Consider the following 5,000-nt stretch of genomic DNA (forward strand, 5'->3'; position numbering starts at 1 on the left):
GCATTCTCGAGTTTCCTCATCAATTAGCTGTGATATAAGATTATATATCTTTGAAATCTATAGTCTGTGGTACAGAATATAGATAGTGTGCGCTTGGCTTAGAAGCTCACAACATTGCCATTCGGAAGTATAACGGACCAACACACAAAACTATATTATTATGTAACCTTGAACGTTTATAGTCTGGTTAATACAGTTTAGTGAGAATTACTCATTAACGTGGATGGCAAAAAAAAACAATAACAAAGACCCGAGTAACGTCAACTTTATTCTATCTATAATCTGTGGTACAGAATATAGCACTATACGGCGAAATTTTGATGTAAACAGTCAAGGCTTGTTATACCACACTCCACACTCCATTGTAATATCGCTAAACTGCCAATAGGCATTGACAATACTGTAAGAATTTTAGTACAAAAGGACGGCTAACAGGCGATTGTCACTGTATGAAATGGAAATAATGTTTCAGATTGCCAACTTATGAAATAGATCAAACATCGTGAATGAAGCGCATTGAGCATGGTAAATCCTGCTGCTACACTGCTATCGTGATAACGTGCGCATTGAGCATGGTAAATCCTGCAACTATCGTGAAAACGTGCGCATTGAGCATGGTAAATCCTGCAGCTATCGTGAAAACGTGCGCATTGAGCATGGTAAATCCTGCAGCTATCGTGAAAACGTGCGCATTGAGCATGGTAAATCCTGCAGCTATCGTGAAAACGTGCGCATTGAGCATGGTAAATCCTGCAGCTATCGTGAAAACGTGCGCATTGAGCATGGTAAATCCTGCAGCTATCGTGAAAACGTGCGCATTGAGCATGGTAAATCCTGCAGCTATCGTGAAAACGTGCGCATTGAGCATGGTAAATCCTGCAGCTATCGTGAAAACGTGCGCATTGAGCATGGTACATCCTGCAGCTATCGTGAAAACGTGCGCATTGAGCATGGTAAATCCTGCAGCTATCGTGAAAACGTGCGCATTGAGCATGGTAAATCCTGCAGCTATCGTGAAAACGTGCGCATTGAGCATGGTAAATCCTGCAGCTATCGTGAAAACGTGCGCATTGAGCATGGTAAATCCTGCAGCTATCGTGAAAACGTGCGCATTGAGCATGGTAAATCCTGCAGCTATCGTGAAAACGTGCGCATTGAGCATGGTAAATCCTGCAGCTATCGTGAAAACGTGCGCATTGAGCATGGTAAATCCTGCAGCTATCGTGAAAACGTGCGCATTGAGCATGGTAAATCCTGCAGCTATCGTGAAAACGTGCGCATTGAGCATGGTAAATCCTGCAGCTATCGTGAAAACGTGCTATGTACATGTTCATATTTAATTCATTCATATTTTACTGTTAATCCTAAGTATCATTTTTCTAAATTTTATAGATAGAATGAAGATGACGTCACTCACGTCTTTGTTATTGCTTTTTGCCATCCCCGTTTATGAGTAATGCTCACTAAACTGTATTAATTAACCAGACTATAAACATTTAAGGCTACACATAGTTTTGTGTGTTGGTCCTTTGTACTTCCGGATGGCAATGTTGTGAGGTTCTTAGCCAAGCGCATACTATCTATATTCATCTTCTGCTGAAGCGTAATAAAACACCAAGAGAATCACAGTGTGATCATGACATGAAAGGAAAACAAGTAATTTAATACTTGGATTTATTGATGGATTGTTTTCTATGACAGCTGTTGTGTCAAATAGATCATATGTATATACAGAGCTTTTCCCTGCGGCTATGTGGTCTAGTGGTATGACACTCGCTTTCGGATCGGAAGGTCCTGGGTTCGAGCTTCGCTTGGAAAAGGCTCTTTACTCACATTCACTCTTACCGTACTCAGGTGTAAAATGAGTACCTGGCCGTTAACAGCGTTGTCTCTGTCAGAAAAAAAATTGTAATATCACCTAAAGGGCGCGTTTAGTGAGCACGTTTAGTGGATATTGCGCTATATAAAAGCTCAAATTTTTTTTTTCATTTGAGGCGTATGCCATCATAAATTATAATCTTATTTTGGTTCTTTATTAAGATTGTTATTTCAATCCTTTTAAATTTATAATATACCATTTGTTGACCACATTTTTATACGGAATATATTATCTAATATCATAAGGAATAACATTTTAGGCGGAATATAGATAGTAAGCGCTTGGCTAAGAAGCTCACAACATTGCCATCCGGAAGTATAACGGACCAAAACACAAAACTCTGTGTAACCTGAACGTTTATAGTCTGGTTAATACAGTTTAGTGATAATTACTCATAAACGCGGATGGCAAAAACAATAACAAAGACCAGAGTGACGTCAACTTCGTTCTATCTATGGACGTATGTTCTGTTCAAAGGATCGTAACCGACGTGTACATAATATTTGCATGTCTGATAACCTGAGGCAATTGTTATGGGCTGGATTTAACATTGTTGTAATTAATGGACACTATTGTAACCCACCGTATCAAAGCGGTATTATGTCGGGATCCACTCGGTAAGGGAAATTGAATTCATAACCACAAATATCCAACTTGGGTTTAATTTCTGTACGTTATCCTGGAGTATAAAGACTATTTCTTGCATTGCAAAAACTTCTAAGCTCCAATTTCTCATCATTCTATCTCTAAATTCTTTTTTTTTTTGGGGGGTCTGAATCATCCTGACATAATACCGTTTTGAGACGGAGGGTCACTATTTCGTGTTGGTTGGTTTGAGAGTATTTCCATTTCAACAACAACATTGAGGCCATAACAACTTGGGTCTTCAGACCTGTAAATAAGGATACATCGGTGTAAGTTAATCAAGTGCTCAGATCAGATGATATAATTCCCCAGTCTCAGGTGTCATGGAAGGGCGAACCAGATAAAGATGGAAATGAAATCTAAAGTTGAATCATGAACCATCAATACGTCCTAGCAAGATCAATGAATGGCGGGTCTCAGACAAACGGGACGCATTAGGGAGCAGGCACTGATGGTGTCAGATAATAAAGATTGGGAAAACTTTCCAGAAAATAGTGACAAACAGGGCAAGAAAATAAATTACAAAAAAAATAAAATAATAATAATAAATACCAACAACCCCCCCCCCCCCCCCCCCAAAAAAAAAAAAAAAACAAACCCCAAAACAAAACAAACAAACAAACAAACAAATAAATAAATAAATAAATAAATAAATAAATAAAACAAATCAACCCGAACAAATAAGAAAACAAATACTAATTTTAAAAAATAATAATAATAAAAATACAATTTAAAAAAAATACTACCTAAAATCTCAACTTTTCTTAATTCTGATCATTCAGACTAAATCTATTTTCATTCCGACCTAACACCATGTCGGGGCAATGGGTCACATACACCATATTAGCAGGTCTGATAACGTAATGATAACACACCATGATGGCCTTGATTTAACATTGTTGGCATAGACGATATTATTATGTAGTGTTAGTTTGACGGCATTATAACAATGAGAACATGATACTTTGTATTACCATAACAACAATAAATTGGGTTATCAGACCTGAAAATAAGTGCCCGTTGGTCCCATGCAATTCTCATAATTAAAATTGAATCACTTTGTACTTATACATTATATCATAACACGACTCGCTCTATATAATAACACGTCATATATATATAGGATAACACACATGATATAAAGTTATCACACTCATACACACCATAGAGATGCTACACACTCCACGTTTATTCCATGATATCGAAAAGTTGATGGAAAAATGCAGAAAAGGCTTCTAGACTAAAGTATCTAAAACGAACTAACGCTTCACTGTTATCAATCAATCTACCCACAACAACTACAACATCAACATCAACATCAACATCAACATCAACACTTCGTACAGAGTTCTATCTAACACTCCATCCTTCAGTGAAATACGATAGAACAGACAAAACTCCCGACGTCTATGAAGGAATTTTAATCAAATCCAAAAAACTTGTGGAATCCATCAAGAATTTTGATAAAACAACTTCAGTCAAAAGTTAATAAATATCACGTTGGTTAAATATTTTATTTTATTTTTAATCCTATGGGATTTCTATAAATTTAATAAATTCTCAATTATTTATCAACTCTATGCCCTTTCTCATTTTTCCGCGAAAGTGATGGTGGAAGAAGTGGTGGTGGTGGTTGTAGTGTCTGTGGTGGTGGTAGTGGTAGTGTTGATTGTGGAGTAGGTAGGTAGTTGTTAGTGGAGTGAGATGGCTGGGTTGTCTTTTCTTGGTTCAGATTTTAGGTGGAGATAAATAAAGCAAGGGGAGAGAATCGAGGCGGGGCGGGGCGGACGGAGGACGGGGTGGGGGTGGAGAAGGTAGTTGGGTGAACGACCCTCAAAACGATTAGGGGCTGCCAACTCGTGCAATGCTGATTAGGGAATCGTTGTTTGTTTTGTTTGTTTTTAGGGGTTTTACGGCGTTTGCAACACATTAAGGTCATATCAGCGCCAGTAAAAAGGAAGAAAATGGGATAGGTAATCGTAACAAGATAATAAAATGAAGTGAGTAGGAAAGTGCCAGAAGACAAATTAAAAGAGAATAACAAATTCGCGGCGATGAGGGATCGAACCCGCGACCTTACTGTTACGACAACTCCGCCTGGCCGGGGAGAGCGTGTCTCTACTGTATGAGCTATCCATGACTCCTGTCTTCTGGTACTTTCCTACTCAATTCATTTCTTGTTATTATCAACATAAGATCCTGCTCCGCTCACTTTTCTATAGTAAACTTATAGTCTTCTAATATTACTATGGAGATTTTAAAAAATAGAATAATTATGGTGACTTATATTAAGAACTGTTTGAATGTGTGCGTTTAAGTGAAATACTCATCAGTTCGGTCCGTCGGAGATCAATCGTACCAACACAGAAAATCATAACAAATTGTCCAGTCTGGTTGAGAGAATTTGGTGAGAACTAATCGCCCACCTACATGTCTTAAAACAACAATAAAGATCATAGTGACGTCAGCTCTATTC

General features: G+C 37.9%; 1 protein-coding gene across 10 annotated transcripts in view; it reads right to left on the minus strand.

Moving 5' to 3' along the window:
* The window catches only part of LOC144959152 (tensin-3-like), a 400,273-nt gene that overhangs the window by 303,086 nt on the left and 92,187 nt on the right, over positions 1-5,000 (minus strand). For 6 of the 10 annotated variants that reach the window (XM_078891652.1, XM_078891657.1, XM_078891653.1 and 3 more), the window contains exon 1: positions 3,688-4,199. The exons of 3 other annotated variants lie outside the window; for them this stretch is intronic. The gene's annotated coding sequence lies outside the window, so the exon portion shown is untranslated. Of the gene's footprint in view, positions 1-3,687; positions 4,200-5,000 lie in introns of those variants that run through there. One more of the 10 variants, XM_078891651.1, reaches the window with a different exon arrangement.

Source organism: Berghia stephanieae, chromosome 13, assembly GCF_034508935.2.
Source record: "Berghia stephanieae isolate SIO BIC M18660-M18661 chromosome 13, UCSD_Bste_1.3, whole genome shotgun sequence".
NCBI classification, from domain to species: domain Eukaryota; kingdom Metazoa; phylum Mollusca; class Gastropoda; order Nudibranchia; family Aeolidiidae; genus Berghia; species Berghia stephanieae.